General features: G+C 42.5%; 1 protein-coding gene across 2 annotated transcripts in view; it reads left to right on the forward strand.

Annotated features, from left to right (window-relative positions):
• Positions 1–16,769, forward strand: part of TRERF1 (transcriptional regulating factor 1) — a 98,428-nt gene that overhangs the window by 54,600 nt on the left and 27,059 nt on the right. For both annotated transcript variants that reach the window (XM_084283573.1, XM_084283574.1), the window contains exon 3: positions 13,699–13,796. The gene's annotated coding sequence lies outside the window, so the exon portion shown is untranslated. The remainder of the gene's footprint in view (positions 1–13,698; positions 13,797–16,769) is intronic.

Consider the following 16,769-nt stretch of genomic DNA (forward strand, 5'->3'; position numbering starts at 1 on the left):
TCGTATATTTGTGGAAAAAAAACTATTTTAGATAGCTCTTTGGGGTAAATGTACTTGTCATACAACTTTTTTTTTTTCTTTTTTTTTTGCCACGTGGTCTTTCTGAACGCATCTGACATGATCGTTACTCATTTGTACCATTTGTTTCCTGTCTAATTATATAAGTTAACAAAGCACTCCAGGGTTACCTTTACTTTTATTTGCTTTAGAAATTGTACCATGAAAAACGTTCTTGTCGGGTTGCCTGCTGCTGAACGGAGAGCTGTAAATAAAGTGGTTTCTAATTGAAAGACAGGAGAACCACAGAAGCATTATAATTAATGTGCTCTCTGTTCTTTTTCTTTCTTTCTTTTTTAATATTACCACATGTCTTTTTATAAAGCGAACCGAGTTTCTCTTCCTCCTAGCTATGCTTACCTTGAAACAGTCACTTGTTACTGAACCAAGTACTCCAGAGCTCTGTTGGACATTTATAACCTTTTATATATCTGCCTACCTCTGATGCCATTAAAGTTTGTGTACGCTTCTCTGGGTAGCTGAGTGGTGCTAGGAGGCATTCCAGAAGCTGCCCTCTCACCTTTTTTTAAACTTCACAATTCGCTTATGAAGAAGAGCACTTGTGGACAGGAGTAAGGAAGAGGTATTTTGTGGGAAAGCATCCGTGTGAGCATCTTGTGATCTGCAGGCAGATGTTACTGAGAACTGATTTGCTGTTTTTGACTGGGAGGGTGGGCACATTTTGCCACTTGTGTTTTAATGGAATGCTCCATCTGCTGTCTAGCCAAATCTCTTTCTGAACAGGAAGGTTTGTGCCAAAAGTAGCATCAAATCAAGAGAAAAGAGGTAGTGTATTTTCTTCGGTTCTCACTAAATGTTAAAACCCAGTGTATCTGAGCGGGTGGGCGACTCCAGATCTCTTTGTGTATCTGCTTATTTTAAAACATCAGATACATGTAATTCCAGTTGGTTGCTAATTTGGAAACAGAGGCAAGTTCTTTTTGTTTGTAAATGACTGTTCTGTTGTACTTCAGTTCTCCAATTTGGTGTTATCTGCTTTATTCAGAGAGTTTTCCTCACAGAGTATCTGATGTGATGAATTCCTGCCTCCTGTGATGAATGTTATTTTTACCATTTTTTCCAAGAGTGGTGCTATGCCACTAAATAAGTACATATGTGTGTTCCAGTGTTAGGAAGATACAGCATGGCATCCGTTCTGAAGATCTAGAATTTGTAATACTCATGCACTTTGCTTTAATCATCTCTGGTTATATAATTTTTAATTTTCAGATTCTCTCTACTGGCATGGCACTATTTTGTTCAGATAACGACAGTCATGAGTCATTCAGCAAGTTATTTGATTCAAATGGATGATTTTTTTTAAAGCACTGTGGGGAGGAAGAGGAAAAAACTCTTCTTACTACTTCACCAGAGACAGGAGTAGGAGCTATCAGGATCTTTCCTTCCCCATGCTTGGTACAAGCTAACAGATGCCAACAGCCACCTGAAGCCAGAACTAGTCGTCTGTGGTGAACTTTTAAGCATGGGAATGGAGGTAAAGCCCTGACATGTGTCAGGGTTTTCCCTCTTATTTCAAGTCTTATAGTTTAGGACTTTCCACAAGACTTGAACCTGCTGGAAATTGTGACGTTTTGAACTCCAGGGCAAGTTCCTTCCCATCTTAACCCAATACTCAGGAGACTTCATCTGTTTGAGGACGCGACTAAAACGAGACCAGAAATGAATCTTCTGTCTTGCTAATGATTTTTTGTTATTGTTACTTTTTATCGAGCAATATCATATTGTTAAGAACCTGTGAGAAGCTCAGAAACAGACGTGAGGTCTGGCAACTGAATGTATCTGGAAACGTTCAGATAGCATGAACCAGAACCCCCTTGCTGACTAGGTGTCCTGTGCTCGGGGACATCTAGGGTATGCCAGTATCTTGTGTGTGTGAAAAACCTGTACCTTGTGCAGCAGACCAGTGAAGTCACATCCACGGAGTTAAGCGACATGTTTTTCCCCAGGTTAAATGAACTGTGTGATCCCCCCAAGAAATAAAAATAGTGATCAACCACAGGCTGTAGGGCGAAGCTGCGTGGCTGTAGCAATGGAGGAGGTGAGCAGAGCATATTCGCTGTTCTTTGTGCTCTGAAAAGAATGAAGAAATGTAAGCATTCACAGATCTTGCCTTCCCCAGTAAATTCACCAGAAGCCTCAAACTAGAGATGTCTAAGGTGTAGCCATCTCAGGATTTCATGAGTCGAGTAGCACCGTGTTGTCCAGAGACAGTTACTCGTAATGGATGTGGCTTGAATTTGTAGCCCAGGTTATTGAGAGCAAGGCAAAAACGAGTATTCTTTTGATGATCTTTTGTCTCATGCAGTAACTTTTTATCCAGAAATCAGGACAAGAAGCCTCGTCTCTGAATCTTCCATAAAGACAATTTGATTTTGCAGTTTTTATTTTTTCTAGGTAGGTCCATTGCTTATTAAAAGTGAAAGCATTGTTTTGCATAAGCCGAAATAACATTACGGTTGTTCTGGCCTAATTCTTAGCATCTGAAAGAAAACAAATGCTTGTACATTAGTATTTGGAGGCAACTTTAAATCACATGTGCAGTACTTTCGTTGTATCTTAGCAGTCCTTCCCCTCCTTTTAACTGAAACATGGTAGTAAGAACTGTCCTTTGCAAGATAAAACAACGCTTGTAGTGCTGAAGGCTGTAGATACATCGGAGAAAGTCCTTGAATAACATTATAGCCCTCCCCGAGAGGTCTCTGCTTGAGGTCTTTGTCAGGTATGACCACGGTTTGAACATTTACCTGACACTCATGCAGGCTGATGCTTTTATCCTTTGGATGAGGCCTTGGAGGAAGGCTGTTGAGGCACTGTGCTGGGTTTGGACACCGCGCGCGTACCTCAGCCTTGCTGTTGGTAAGTCCTGACTCCCAGTGCTGGGACCTGTATCGTTCTTTTAAGAGAGCTCTTTCTATCTTTTATTTTTCTTCCTGGTAACATTGGATTTATTTTCATGCGGCTATCCAACTAATTATTGAGGTTGTTTCTAAGAGACGCCTTTCTTGAGCTCCCGTGGCTTACATCAGTGCTGCAGAACACCCCGCTGCCCTGAAGAGACCGTGTGGGAGCACGGACCCAAGCTGAGGACCGTGAGGTTTGAGCAAGAGGAGTGATGGTGTCTCTGTGGTGTTGAATGCCAGTGTTGTGCCTTTGGAAGTCAGTCCAAGGGACAAAGGCATGGCTTCAAGAGCTTCAGGCCACACAGTGCCAGCCTCCACCTGGAAGCTTGCCACATGCACTCAGCAGGAATGTTTTCACTGTGGGAGAGGTTCCTGGAGACTCGTGCCTCTGTGTGCCTGCTCACGTGGACTTCGCTCCTGTCTGTCGAAGCTTCAGAGAGATCTTTAGCTGCATCACTTGGCTGAGAGAGGCTGCCTGCTCGTGCTTGGTTGGCATTGTACGAGTTGCTTCTGCTCCTGACTTGCTCTGTATGACTGCAAAGTCTCTCACTTTTAATTTCTGTTGCAGTTGTTTCTTACCTACTGTTTTAATTGTGGTTTGTAAATCAACTCAGAACACGTCCTCCCTCCTCACTCCCCGTCTCCAGCCCCGAGTTATCTTTGCTGGTATTTGTGGTGATGAGGACTGTTAGAAATGGCATTATTTGTCACATACTTCAATCATGAAGGAGTCTGCAGTCAGAACTAAAAATACCTGAGGTTTGCAGCATTACTTCTCAATCCTCTGGTCATGGTGCGTGTAGCCACGGATTCTCGGGCGTGTCCCAAGGATGCATCAGTGGGGAGGTTAGCATCCATCCTGCTCCAAGTCCCATATTACTTTTCCAGTTAGATCTCTTGGGTAGATAGATACTCCAGAGAGGCTTCAGGCTGCTGTACGTGAAAAGTGAACAGAAGGGAAACCACGAGTGTGTCAGCAGCACCATCTTCTTTCCAGAATCCTGTGATAAATCAGATAACACTGTTCTGAGAATTGCTTGCTTACTAATTATTGAAACAGCATTACCTTTTCTGCATCTTTGATTAGCATTTCATCTTGAGTCTAGGACTTGATGATAAAGGGGCCGTGTATCCCAGAGGTTCAGTAAATGATGAAAAACTGGTCTGTGTCTGCTTACTCTCCTCCTCCAAAAACAAAGCTGAGCTGCTCTCAAAGTAGAAATGGTGTCAGAAATAATGTGCTCTAAAGATGGAGGTTGCTTTTATTTTTTCTCCATTTCCCCATCAGATGGCTCGCAGTACATGTAAACAATGCAATAAATAAATACTCTGATAAATCCAATCTTAGCTAAGATAAGCATGGCAAATCCTTTTATGCATTTCTAAATCAGAGGATAAAATGCATCTCCTCCAAACTGGTGGGAGAATTACAGAGTAAGTCTTTAAAAGCATGGTCTGGAGCAGCCTAGATTTCCAGATAGCACACTCTGAAACTTAATATCCACATAAAACAATTGATGCAAAATGTTGATGTAAAAAATATCGCGTATCTATCTGAGAGAAACTTTTTGAGAGAGCTCAAAATCCAGGGCCAGCTCTATAAAGTGGTATTGAGGTGACAGACACCAGCCGTGTGATCACTGCTGTCTGTTGGAGTTTGAGGCCCAGAACTTGGTACTTGGGCATCCGAATAACCCAGTGCCTGAAGTCAGAGCTCAGGTAAGAGACTTACCTGAGCAGAATTTATGCTGGGCATGTAACCCAGTTTGTTTAAAGATATGGGAGCTTGTTCTGGTGTTGTTGGGGGTCTTTTGCAGACAGTTTAGGGAGATAATTCACGGAGGCTTCTCTAGATGACAGCAGATGGGAAATCACAGATCTCAGCAGAAGTCTGATGGCTCGAGAAGAGAGAGGAACCGGTGAGCAGACTGGGTGGTTATTCCAGAGACAAACCTGACAGGCTCGAGTAAACAGGACTTCAGAATACGTCCCCTGCTACCTCCTAGCAACCAAAACTTTTATGAGGCTCATTTGGCGCAGATCCATTTGCTTGGAGGGCAATTACGTGTAATTCCTGCAAGAATCAGGTCGCTGTGACCTCGGGCAAAAAGGAGGCTTGAAAGGAGAGATGATCCTTGGGCTCTCTGTTGCAGAGCCACCAGTTCCTCGCCGTTGTGCACAGCGCCGTGCCAGGACACCGGCTGGGCAGCAGGGAAATGCAGGCAGAGCCTTTTGGCTCTTGAATTATCATCCAGGGTAGTGTGCCAGGCAGTTTGTAATATTGATGAAATGAGGATGACATGATCAGGTGTATATAGTTTTCAGTTACAAGTGTGATGTTTGGTAATGTGCTAGGAATTATGAAAGATGACTTGGTCAACCAGTACGTAAGGTAGAGCTATAGATGACAGGCAGGTTTATCAATATCACCTTCTTGTTACCTGCTTAATTTGTTCATGGGAGAAGATACGATGGTGTTGAGCTGTGCCTGCTATCCAGGTTTCTTCTTTGGTTCTTGTTAGGTGCTCTCTGGAAACTTCTTCCTAGCATTCTGCTAAGAAGTTGGCAGTTTTGACAGAAATATGACTTTAACCATTCATTTATTTAAGTCCCCTTTCTTGGGATACTCTTCTGTGTTTTTTGTTTGTTTGTTTGTTTGTTTTTTGTTTGTTTTGTTTTCTCCTCAGTTGTCCACAAAATAAAAAGATTAAAAACCAGAACCAAAAAAATTCCCAAAGCAAAAATAATGTAACCCATGTAACCCATGGTCAAATAATTCTCCTTAGTCTTGGAAGGGAGAAATTACCTTCATCTGTGTTTCTCTGCTTGCATTTCTCTCAGGTAAGCGTTAAGCAGGATGAACTTGCTCATTGTAGAATGTTATTGATGCTGAAGTGAGAAAGTAAACATAAAGTATTCCTGTAAGGTGTCCTGTGTGCTTTGTCACAAGCTGACAAAATTAGAGAGGGTGTTGTGCTGCCAGACATGCATTTAGTGTGGGAAATACCTTGAGAGGTAGGTAAGAAGGACTGGGAGCAGGTATGCTCTGAAAGTTTAGGCAGTCCAAGACAAATTGTAGAAGCCCGTTCTCAAAGCATCAGAGGTTGTGTATCTGTGCCAATGGGAAAATCAGGCAAATGTTCACAGCTTAACCTAGGAGATCTTTTGGGAGCGTTCCTTGTTGGTTTTGCAAATATTGAATGCAAAATCTGGATTAGTTACAGAAGTGCATCCTTACATTTTGCTTACTTCACCATTCTGCCATGCCTGTAAGCTAAAGGCATGATGATACCAGAAAACATAGTCCTTTTGCCTTTTTTTGTGGCACTTCTGGTTATGGGGAATACTGGGAGAGGAGCGTGGGGATCAGCAGATAGCACCTTCTCCACCGAAAAGTCTGTACAAGGGGAAGAAATGGATTTGTATGGGGATGGCTAAGGACTTTGAATGTAATGAAGAAAAAGATACTTCATGGAGCTAATACTTGTGGGGAATAAATTCATCACGCAAAGCTGAGAAAGCTCGTGAGTGTCAATGTGCCTCTGAAAATGGTAAAAGTAATTCTAAAAGTTGAATGGCATGGCATTTAATTATGTGAGGAACCGAAGAGGCTAAAAAATAATAACCTGGTATATCAGAAAGCAATTTAAAATGTAAGCTAGGGAAAATGGAATATTTCTGTCACAATAAGATGAATTCCACCACTGGCTGCATTGATTTAGTGCCTAGAGTTTTGTTGCAAACAGATCTGTAACTATGGAGGAAAAAAAAGCAGACTTTTGTTCCCTCAACCTCCCAAGCCAACCCATTGCACTTCTCAGCAGGAACGGAGAGGAAGATTTGGGTAAATACACAAACAGGACTTAAGAATTTAATTAGCTCTGTTGGTTGTTCAATCTCCAGTTGTCTGATTTAATTGTCCCTTTCAAAGGGATCATTTGAAGCAGAGCTCCATATGCGATGTGAATGTCAGTAAACCCAGCTTGTTAGTGTACAGTACGAAGGCCAAAGCTGAATTCTTGTGGGTATTTGCAGCCTTCAATAAATAGTGCGACGGTTCTGAGGAGAGATCGTTCCTTACGCCCACTCGCCCTTAAGATGTTTCCCTTCAATTCAGAAATGAATATTCAGTTAAAAAGTTATTATACATCTTGTCTTTCAAAATATTCTTGGCACTGCATAGGAGTCTGCCTGCAAAGGGGTGGGATTTTTCTCCTCCTTCCACCTTCTGCATGGAAGCGCTGGAACCGAGCAGTGCCTGGTAGACTTGTAGGTTTGTCTGCGTGTTTGTTTGGCTTTCTTTGGGGCCCGCCAGCTCTCCTTCCTCGGCGCTGGGCCTCCTGCTCCGGCCTCGCAGGGCAGAGATGGCGCGGCGGCCTGGCGTGATAGCTCCAGGCCTTCGGCTGTGGGGCTCTTGAGTCTGTCAAAGTGAAAGAAGGAGGGCTAAGGCTTGTTACAGGGAGTGCCTGCTGGATGATGTATCTTTTATTTTGAGCGATGGGGGAATTTCATTTAGGAGAGTGGTTGTTTTCCAGTAATTTTGCGAAGGCAAAGTGTAGTTTAAGGGTTTTTCAGGGAAGCGGGGTTGTTTACTGACATCGTTCTTGGCGATGATTTGTTTGAACAGTTTCAGTCGCCTTGTAGCTTAAGTAAGGAACTGAAATCTTTGTGAGAGTGTAGGCTTAGGGTATTAAGAATAACGAAAAGAAGAGCTGACAGAAATGTGTTGCGGGAGAACTCCTTGTACTGAGTGATTGGATGATAAAAAGCCAGAGGAAATTGCTCGCAGATAAATGAAAGTAATGCGTGTGGGAGGAAGGGGGGTCACAGCTCTCCGTACGCCGTGATGAGTTCTGCACCAGGTGTTACTGCTCTGGAGAGGTTTTGTACTTACAGTAGTTCTGTAAAAATGGCAGTGTAATTATTGGTAAAATGAGTGCCAGGACTCATTTGTGGAGGAATAGAAAACAAAACAGAAAGCGTAAATGTGCCTCTGTGTAAATGTGCGATGTTCACCTGTCTTAAATACTGTGTGCGGTTCTGGTAACTCCTCACCTTGCCTCTCACCTCCCCCACTCCACAAACATTGTAAAGAAGGAAAATCTCAAGTATGGAGTCACAAAACCTAGCAGGAGACCTCAGTTTGGAACATGTCTGATTAGGAGACCTGCAAAAGCCATGAGTGACAAGAAGAAGGGAATGGAGAGTGAGCGTCTGCTGTCCTTTCCAGGAGACTAAGGAGCCCTGGGCAAAACGAGCATGAGAGTACTAGGGATTTGGGGTTTTGGATTAGGTATTTTTCATTGTCTTTACCTTACCAGTACGGTGATGACACTTGCATTCCTACACAGCCTTTCTGGGCTCTTGTGGGTTTTTGGCCTGTGGAGAGGAGAAGAAATGAGCTTGCAGGAGGACAGAAGAGAGCTGAGGTGAGGCTGAGGAGGGCAGCCTGGCTGTGTGCCGGAGGAGTGAATCCTGCTCTGAGAGAGGAGGAAGAACATGGACCTTGGACGCAGGATCACTTTTGCAGAAAGGACTGGGGAATGGAGGGAAAGGAAGGAAGCAGCCAAGCACAGGAGCTGTAGAAATAGGCAGGCAATCCTCTGCCTACTGAAACACACTTCCAAGGAGGGGATGGAAACAGGAGTGTCAGGATCTGAGATTCTGCTGTCAGCAAATGCCTGTCAAACTCGTGAGCATTGTGCCAGCGCTCCATCCCCCAGCAGATGACAGCCTATTACTGGTATAATTTTATTTTGTTCACCTTGACTGGTCTGTGTTGAGGCCGTGTTACTGACTAAAGAACCATTATAACTTTTAGACAACACCTCGTAATGGAATATTATTTTTAAGTGACACCACATAGGTAAGAAGATATAAAGACACTCTCAAGATTAAACACCAGAATGAAAATATGCTTTTATAATGTCATTATAGACTTGTTTTACATAAATGTACTTTTTGAGGAATCTGTAAGCTGAATTGTTTTTTTCCTTACAACATTGCTGCCCAGCTTGGTGCATATGATGGACTTGCTGAGAAGACAGATTAAACATGTGTAGAAGAAAGCTGTGTTGGATCTCCAGTTCATCTGCAGCAGGTGTTTGAAGTTATGTAATGAGAGATGCAAGAAATGGCAGTAAAGAATATTTTCTCCTGGACAGGATGAGCTGAACCCTGCCTGGGGGAACTGGGCCAGTGCCACAGAGCTGCCATGTAATGTGCTCATTGAAAATGGGCATCTCCTGGGCAGGCATCTGCTATATCTGTGGTGGTCTCTTCCCAGGTTTCAACTTGGTCACCTGTTTTTGTGTGACTGGGAAGCATCTAACTCGATGCCTCAAGCTCAAATCAAAACCGCTTGATCTATAATCTAGTGAATATAATCTAGCACAGTGCAGTATCTGTTATCTGAAGTGCTGGATCCTACATGTGAAAAACTACTTCGTTTTGGAATTCATAACTATCTGTACTAGAGCATCTCATCTGTAAGATGTGCCATTTGTCTACATTCATTTCCACAGCAAATCTCTTAATGCAATATTGTTGGAGCATTTAGAAGTTGTAGAAATGAGCATGTCAAAAAAAAATAAATAACTGCATGCATGAAGAATCCTGTCCTCAAAAGAGAATTTAAATTTCTAGAGGGCTTTTCTAGGAAATAAGGTGCAGTCAGAAAGCTGAATGCCAGAAAGACTGGAATAGAGACTGTGCTCTTCTGCAGTAGTTAAGCAAGCCAATTTAATGGATGACAATAGTTCTGGTACTTTCAACATTTTGTTGCTGGTTTTGCCACTTGATGTTGTTGCCTTTATTGGTATTAGTTGTTACGGTTATGTTCAGTTGTTGTTCATCCGCTTCATACCTTAAGGTGGCTTAATTTCCCTTCCAAAAAATAATTTAAATACTGTTTAATTACGATGGACCAATTCAGATAAAAGGATGCTCTTGGTCACCCTTGTAACAGAAATAATGGCAAACACAGTGGAGAAAACTCTTGTGTCTCGTTGGGTTAGAAGAGGTTTGTTGAATTTGCGGGAAGGTTATCAGCTGGTATCTGTGTATGGTTAGTTTGGCTGCCACTGGGCAGGAGGAGAAGAGAATCACAGATGAGTTGTGTTCTTGTAGGGTCACACTTTGGATGCTCTGGTGGTATGTGTGGCGTCTGAGTTCCCAATTGCAAGTCAGTTAAGTTCCTGATACCAAATGATATAAAAGTCCATCTTGTTCAAGTAAATATTGTTGTTGTTAAGGTTGTGTGTCCTGTCGTTGGTTTCATTTTACTTTGATAGAGGGTATGTGTACCCTCATCTTTGATCTGTCTTGCTCTTTTAATGTCTAAAATCTTCCAAGCAATAGCAGCTATAGCGTTACTTTTGGAAGCACATGGCCTGTGCTGGACAAAGACGAGTAGAGTGCAGTGTATTTGCCTGGCTTTGCCTTGGTGCCACCGCTCATCATGGTGGGACTGTGTAGTGTCTTCTTCTGGACAGAGCTGCGTCTTGTCCTAACCTGCTGCTGGGCCTCAGAGCAGCAGCAGAAGTTCAGGAGGGGGCCAATGTCCTGGAGCACCATGTAGTCACAGCAGGCTGGAAGATTTCTCTGAAGGCTCTTGACTTGGGGCGTGTAGCTGAGGGGAGCGGAGGTTTGCAGCAAAACTGGCGGCCCAGAGTTGCCACCGCAGGGCACTGCTGCAAGAAATTTGTTGGTGTTTGTGTGATCCCTTCTAGATAACCTGTGTGTCTTTTTGCTTCTCCTTAAGTCTGTTGTGCAAAGGGTTTAGCACCCACTGATTTAGCCCTTGTCAGTTGTCTTCCTGCGATGTTTCTCAGTAACTTGCAGGCAGGTGGAAGCTTTGGGTTTCTGGGGTTTAACATGGCTGGTCTAACTGCGGGTAGCTCCCTGTCAGTTCCCTGGCCTTTGGTGTTTTGTCTACAGTTTACTGGCATCTTCCATTTTATCCCTGGAAAATACCTAGTGTAACTTTCAGCGCGGCGCTTTGCTGATCAATATGTTATAAGCGTAGTCAGGTTCAAGAAATTGCCTTCATTACTATCTTGAGATGAAAAATTGATTTAGTTGCATTCTCTCTGTGCTAATTCGTTGGTGCTTTACATTGCCATAAAAGGTATTAAGAGCTCCTTATTTTCCAGCAGTGTCATCAATCCTAATGAAGAGAGAAGAATGAGAATTTATATTGTGTGTATGGGATAGCTGATCTCTGACTTAGCTCTTCATTTGTAAACGTTGCTGAAGACTTTGCTTCTCTTCTCCTTACTGTGCTTAGGTTATAGCTGGAATTGAGGGGCTGGGATAGGAACAAAACTGAAGAAAATGGTGAAGGAATACTAATTTACACTGCTTTTTAATCAACTTCAAAAACGAGATGATGAAAATTTAATGAAAGCTATTGTCAAGGAATTAAAATGTTATTTGTGAATTTGTTTGGTTTGGTCCTGCATTAATTAATATTGGGACTATTTTTGATATTTATCAGTCATTAGTTCACTATTTCTGGCTCTGAAATGTCCAAAGTTTTGTTCCTTACCTGTGGTGTTATGCAGAAGAGCTTTGCACGTGCCTGCTAATTTAAATACAACTGCGTGTGGGTATTCTTGTAGCTCTGCTGATGAATGTGAGTGACTCAGCGGCATAAATGAACATAAATGAGCAAAAAGGGGGTGTAGTGGGAAAAGAAGCCAAAAGAAAAAAAAATAATAAGGAAAGGGTTTTCTCGGGCATTCCTGTTGTTGCTTTTCCCACTGTCCATAGGGCTGGTCTCTGCAGGAAGCTGCCAGGGATGGTCTGTCTGCAGAACACTTTGGCATTTTTAGGTTCAGTACAAGCGCTCGTTGTTCCAGAGCAGATGGATAAACTAAAATCAAGCCGAAGCGTGTACTGTGACTGTGGTCACTGCTAATGATAAAGCAGTTATTTTTTAATGATGTTTAAAAAGATCTTGGCAAGTTCTAAACAGCCATGTTGAGCTGATAAAAAAAAAGCTTTCCCTTTGTCTCCACTAAAGTTAACCTTGGGTTTTCCATCCACTTCCGAATATTTCTTGTTACAAACACAGGCGATAGCAGTCAGTCCTCTCTGAGACTCATCGTGCATCTACAGGTGCTGAAGATCAGTATAAAAAAAAAAAGAAGTTGGCTAAAACATGAAGTAGATGCAGCTTAAAAAAAAGTCTTATTTCAACATACAAGCAGATTTATTAAAGATGTTACTCTTAAAAGGTGGGCTTCCCTGAGAAAAGCCGTCAGCAGATAGGATGCAAGCAGGTAAGGAATGGTGTGCTTTCTGGGACATCCGCAGCCTTTCAGCTCACATCCAGAATGAGATCTGGGCACGCACAAATTGCAGGTACTGTGACTCAGTAACTTGGTATGCGAGAACTCGCTTGTCTCCAAGAAAACCCATGTGTCCCTGTGCGAGGCTCTCAGCATTTACTGTCAGCTGAGGGGTTCTGTAAAAGAATCACCTTGGGGGCTGGTGAGGCTTCACGAGGAGCTCTGTTATCTCCTGCAGTGTGTGTTTTGGTCAGGTGTGTTGGGGTTGTGCCGTGAACCCCCTCTTTCCTTTGGCTTTGGATGAGCGTGAGCAGGGACACTGAGGTTGGTGCTGGGCCGGGTGAGGGAGCCACTTGTGTTGGTTTCCCCTGCTGTGGGGGTTGAGGGAAGGACCTGCTGCTTCTGAGGGTTTTGTTTCTTGCTGTGTGCAGTCGTGTCACAGAGCCTGGGACCCATCACCAGAGATATTCAGAGAGCGCCTTCAGCAGGCCTGTCTCACGGGAAGGTGACAAGCAGCCAGTGGGCGAGAGGAGGAAGATGCTGGTTGAGCTCATGGGGTCACCTGTGCCCTTCTCCTGCGAGCCACCGTTCATATGGTTACCTCTTACGGCTCTAATGACTTTCCAATACCTCCTAGCAGGGCCTGATGCGAATGGAAAGTTTCCCATTGACATCAGTGAGCGGTGAAATCGCAGCTTTGGCTTCCAGGCTGGCCTCATTCAGGGCCTTCCCTAAAAGCCGTCTTAGCAGCAACACCTACAAAACAAATACGTTGCTTTCATTTAAATAATTGAAGATGCCTCGTCTAGATATCTTGTCTGAACTGGGTGACAACCTGATTGTATCTCCCACACCTTTGACTTTCATTAATCCCTCCCTTCCTTCTCTTGTTTGTGTCACGCTTGCCAGCGAGGTCTCCTCTCCGTGAGAGCATCCAGCCTGCCCTCGGGTTCTGTCAAAGAGCCGTAAGATGCTGCGAAGTCTTTACGGTCTCTGCAGTAGAGACACAACATCTTGTTTTATTTATTGAGTCAACGTAACCCGTTCCTCATTTTTGCAGTAGGCGCCAAGCTGAGTAAGAAGAAAAGATGAATTTTCTCTTATTTCAGTCTGTAGCTTGAAGGACCATGAATGTATTAATCCCAGAGATTTGACAACAAAGCAATCCTTTGCTATTGATATGGAAAAGTAGGTACTTTACTGGTTTTTAAGGGAATTACCAAGCTGATAGATGTCTTCTGCAGTAATGAATTGAAGAACAGAGTAGCATGAAGATACTATACTGAACAGAAGTTAATATTTGGTTGTGTTAACAATAGGATGCTCATTCTTGCAGATCTGCTGATGGTTTGGGATGAGTTGGTAATATTTTATAAGTTAACCATGCAGGAAAAAAATGAATTTCCATTCTTTTGTTTTATGTTTAGTTACATCACTTTGAAGTCACAGAATGAAAGCAGCATGAAATGTTATGGAGAAGACGGCTCGGCAAGATACAGCAGTCTCACAAATAATCAAAAATCAGGTAATGTTGCAACATCACAAGTCCACTTTCTATTAGGCTTGCTCGTTTAATGTGGCTTGGTGCTTTTTAACCATTTCCCAGAATTCACAGTTCTGAGTCTCTGTAGCTTTACTGATGGATTTCTTAAATATGGCTAATTGTGTGTTGGCTTTTTCCTGTGAAACACTGTTTTTTGTACCTCAGTACGTATGGCACAGGAGATCCCCATGTTTTTACATCTTTCTTAAAGGTCTTAAAGGCCTACCTTGGTTTTATTGTCTAGTACAAGCAAAGTCGACGTGACCTTAATTAAAAGAAGTGAGTCTGTGGTGCTCAGTTCAGCATAGCTGCTCAATTTTATCAAGTCCCATTGCTAGGTACCAACATGATGTGTTTTAGAGGTACTTTTCAAAGGGTCCTGCAGCTGCATTTATGAAAATGTGATTTCCTTTGGGGGAGATGCTGGATCAAAATAGCTGTTCCCTCCCTATTGAACGCTTAGCCATATGCTATTTCCCACATGCTACTCCTGCCTGTTTTTTTTTTTTTTTTTTTTTTTTTCCTAATTGTTTATTTGTCTCAGGATGTTTCCTTCTTGCGTGTTTTTGCAAATCCCAGCATATGTTTTCTGACTGCTTCAAGGCAGTTACAGTCACAGAAAAAGGCAATCACCTTACAAGCGTCAGAACATAAACACTACAGAGGTCAGGAAGAAATCGGCAAAGTGCGTTATAAGGGTGCTCGCCTTATACTAAAGTATTGTTTGCCAACTGCTGAGGCTGGAACAAGAGCTGATGGATTGATGTTTGAGTGGAAAGGCATAAATATTCCCTCCTCTCTCAATTCCATCAACAAATTCATCAAATCAACAGTAGTGACTAGACATTGTAATGTACCCATGTCTGGCAGTGGGCAAAGCCTGACCTATCTCTGCCTGTGATCTTCATGCTGGGGTCTTGGCAGGTCCGCAGAACTAGGGTCTTTCTGAAGAAAAAAAAAATTGCTCAATTAAGTAATACAAGTAAACTGGAAAATGAAATTGAGGGCAATTTGGATCATAGGACATGTTCATCTTCGAGGAAGCATGTGGAAGAATTGCCCTTGATGTAGGACTCAGCAGAAGGTGATACAATTTCTTACACATCAGCAGTCAGTAAGCCTGGATTGGCTGAAGACATTTCAAATAAAGTTTCATAGACAGCTTCAGCTTTGATCAAATATACAATGATGTATTGGTGAATATTAAAAAACATCGTGTTTTTATCAGAGGTGATCAGCCTCTATAATAAATGCTGTCTTCTGTAAGCTTTTTAGTTACTTAGTCTTGGGATATGCAATTCAAATGCCCTTCTGGCCTCAGCCAAGGTTTTATATTTTATTTTTACTTTATCATTTTATATTTGCACATCATTTAACGTTTGCCATTTTTATGAAATAATGCTGTGCTTGCTTCAGCCACAGTTCTGCAAAACCTTCAAAGTACCTTGAAACCGTAACGTTGCTTAACTGACAACAAAGATGATCGGAGCACTGAAGCAGCCTTCCTCATTTCTACGGGACTCGTGGAACTTTATCTCCCTTAAACTAAACTGAGTTAATGGCTTTATTTAGGAAGTAGCCTCCTCTTCTTGAATAACAAGAATTCTGTTAGTTTTAGGAAAAAAAGTTTTCATTAAATTACCAGTGCCTCAGAATGCATTTTCTACTTATAACTTAGATCAAAAGAAGAGGAAAATGTTTCTGCTTGTTTGTCTTCCTCTCTCCTCCCCCTTTATTCTAGAGACTTTCCTGAGATGATCAACTGTTGTTTTTTCGTTGTTTTTTTTTAAAAAAAGACTTTATTGAAGTGGAGAAATTGCTCGGTTCCCCTCCCAGTGCCGTTGTTGCTTTCCCCTCCCCCAAGTCCAATGTGTTCTTTATTAAAGTGAATTAGGACATTCTCGTTTCTCTTAAGAGTGGAAATGGGAACAGCTCAAATGTGCAGCCACATGAGACTCACCAGCATTTCCAACTGCACTGCAGAAGGAGCTCAGCTGCAAAGGGAATGATAATTTTTGAAGGATTTGTGCAACTGTTGAAGAATTACCAGTGTTAATAATAAAAAGCAGCTAATCTGTTTTTCCTCTTCCGTTTTGAGTGTTTAGCTTTCCTGATATGCTTTCTATAAAACCAGTGTACTAAGTATTTTGGTTCCTTTCCATCTTTTTGCTTTTGCAATTATTTTATTCCTGTATGCTCTCCTATGTCAGAGTGTTTTTGTGGTGGTGTTTTTGCCTAACTACTCCATCTTTGGGGTTTGTATGCAGATGTGGGGCATGGATTTGAGACCTCTACCATTGAAAGATAGCATTGAAGTGCAGTACAAAACATACAAATAGTTTTATCCAGGACTGGGATAAAGAGGTTTTCAGCATGAAGTATTTGTCCTTGAGATAGCTATATAAATTGTTGGTGGCCCTTGAAATCCACATGGCTGTTTTGCTGCTTGTTCTAACCAAAATAGCTACAATCCTGCATCTTTTAACCCTTATTTCCAGTGTTTGCCTCTCTTTGTTGTTATATCCAACACACATTCAGAAGTTCTGTAGGAAAAAAGGTAGATGTGATGTTTGAGTTACTATTTTCCTACCTCCCTATCTCCTTTTCTCTCTGCTAATTCTCCCAGCTACCTTGCCTGGCATTAGAAAGTATTTGTTCTGCTTTAGTTCTGTGCCTCTTTTCTCACATGCTTATTTCCTGTGCCAAAAAACTGGAGCTGGGGCTTGAGCTGTAGCTAAACGAAGAGTTACGGAAGCAAACCTCGTGTCTCGGCAGCCTGCAAGAGCACGGGGGTCTCTGAAACATACCGCTCTTCCTCTCCCAGCTGAGTTAAGGCTTCTGAAGACGTAGGGATAGAGCCAGCTCTGTTCCTGGAAGCTGGCTTTGGGAAACGCAGCTGTGTCCCATCTCACAGATCTCTCCTGGGTTTTAAAGACGCTCCCTCTGGTGGGTTCT

The sequence above is a fragment of the Netta rufina genome (assembly GCF_964035555.1).
Source record: "Netta rufina genome assembly, chromosome: 3".
NCBI lineage: Eukaryota > Metazoa > Chordata > Aves > Anseriformes > Anatidae > Netta > Netta rufina.